Genomic DNA, 2,500 nt, shown 5'->3' on the forward strand with positions numbered 1-2,500 from the left:
GAGCCAGTGGGAAAGGCGACAGTGAAACGGCGGAGACTGTTCAAGTCAGGGTAAGAAAAAGCTAGAGCTTGGGCAGAAGGGTCGTGACGGGATAATAAGTCTGAAGGACCTCCAGGACGTAAAACTTGAGCAACTTCCAAATAAAGAGATGCCGTAGGAGCTTGGCGCTAACCGACATGCTCCATAATGTCTGCGAGCTGGCTACCCGAAAGGGCTAAGGTGATGGCCAAGCCTGTGCAAGGTTTCTCCGTTGTAAATGTCTGCCTCTTGCAGATGGCCACGGAGTCGCGACTGCAAAGTGGCTGAAAAAACCGAAAAGAGAGCTCGAATAAAAAATATCTACAGGCTGCCAGCCCTCGAGTGGGACAGCGAAAAAGGCAAAACAAAAACAAAACTCAACGGATAACGTAAGCACACAAGGGAGATTATATAAAAATGGCGAAGAAGACGTGTAAGGACCCACCCAAGGGATGGCAGCCTGAGCGTCAGTACTAGGGCATTAGATACCCTTTCAGGATACCATTGGAAGGGATATGAAACAATTTGGGAGGACGCGCAACTGAAAACACAAATGAATGGGAAATACCGACATAAAATCATTATAAACAAATTAAATAAACAAATTCGGGAGACGAGACACGCACATGGAAAAAACACGTGAAAATAAAGAATGGGTGTCCAGGGAATAGGACTAAACAATGGCTAAAAAATGCGGCAAAGCTGGCAAAACAAAATACCTTGAAAACAACAAGGCGAAATAAAAACGAAGCATAAACTTGAAGTGGCGAGAAAAGCCCTACAGAAAGCCATTGTTTGAGAGGCAAAAGATGATTGTAAACACAAGCTAACAAAGCCCGCGAAGCAATGGGAAGGGCAGCGAAAAAGCCACTAAACAAAAAACCCGTCGCGAGGGGAAAAAATGTGGGAAAAACACTATAAAGCGTAAAAGAAAAACAAAACAAAGAAAGCATACAAAATTGAAGGGCAGGGATCGGAATGAAAGCACCTCGGAAACGCAAAGCTTGGAGAGCGTAAAAGAAACACTAAAAATCACTGTAAAAGCCAATAATCGCATAAGCGAACAAAAAATCCCAAGGAAAATAGAATTGCACTGTTTTAAGGGCGAAACACACTGATAAAATGAACAAACTTGAGTGAAGGGCAGGGGAACTAAAGAGAGAAGCACTGCACAAAACGGGCGATAGCGAGGCGAAGCACACAAAACATGACAAATAAAACGTGTGCAAACTGGGCAAGGGAGCCGAAGGGAGATTAAAAGCACTACACAAACCCGGCGTTTGAGAGGCGAAGCACACAAACATAAGAAACAAAAACGTGTGCAAAGCGGGTAAGGGAGCCGAAGGGAAATCAAAGACACTATACAAACCCGGTGTTTGTGAGGCGAAGGACACAAAAGACGACAAATAAAACGTGTGCAAACTGGGTAAGGGAGCCGAAGGGAAAATGGAAGCACTACACAAACCCAGTGTCTGCGAGGCGAAGCACAAAAACATGACAAATAAAACGTGTGCAAACTGGGTATGGGAGCCGAAGGGAAATTAAAGCACTACACAAACCCGTTGTCTGTGAGGCGAAGCACACAAAACATGACAAACAAAACGTGTGCAAACTGGGTATGGGAGCCGAAGGGAAATTAAAGCACTACACAAACCCGTTGTCTGTGAGGCGAAGCACACAAAACATGACAAACAAAACGTGTGCAAACTGGGTAAGGGAGCCGAAGGGAAATAAAAGGCACTACACAAACCCGGCGTTTGTGAGGCAAAGCACACAAAACATGACCAATAAACGTGTGCAAACTAGGTAAGGGAGCCGAAGGGAGATAAAAGGCAGTACACAAACCCGGTGTTTGTGAGGCGAAGCACACAAAAACATGACAAATAAGCTTAAAACGTGTGGAAACTGGGGAAGGGGCCGCGGGGAAATAAAAAGCACTACAGAAACCCGGAGCTTGCGAAGAAAGAAGAAAACGGTACTAACAAACGGCCACGCGGAATAACAAGGCGAAGAGGAATCGGGGAAAAACCAAAGCAGTAGAGCGAGCAAATAACAAGAAATGAAATTAACACCTGCAAAGGAGCAGGGTCTTGTTGAGGATTGTCAACATTAGCTGGAGCAGCTGGAGGCTGAACAGGAGCTTGGGCGGCTGGAACTGCAGCTTGAACAGGAACTTGAGCGTCAGCCATAACACGGTTCTGCACAAGAAGGATTCTAACGCGAACTGAGCCGAAATGATATGCGGACCTCTTATTTATACTCGCACTGCAAGGGACTGGCGCGAATAGCTGATTATTTTCACAGAAGTTTTCAAAGATGAAAAATGCGGGTCAGAAAAAATCCAAGGCCTTTCAAGGACCAGGAATGAAGAGCAGAGATTTTCAAGGACTTTCAAGGCCTTGAAAATGTACTCTCAAAATTCAAGGCTTTTAAAGGGTTTTCAAGACGCGTACGAACCCTTTCTAAGGGACCTTAAAACATG

The sequence above is a fragment of the Montipora capricornis genome, chromosome 10, assembly GCF_036669925.1.
Source record: "Montipora capricornis isolate CH-2021 chromosome 10, ASM3666992v2, whole genome shotgun sequence".
NCBI classification, from domain to species: domain Eukaryota; kingdom Metazoa; phylum Cnidaria; class Anthozoa; order Scleractinia; family Acroporidae; genus Montipora; species Montipora capricornis.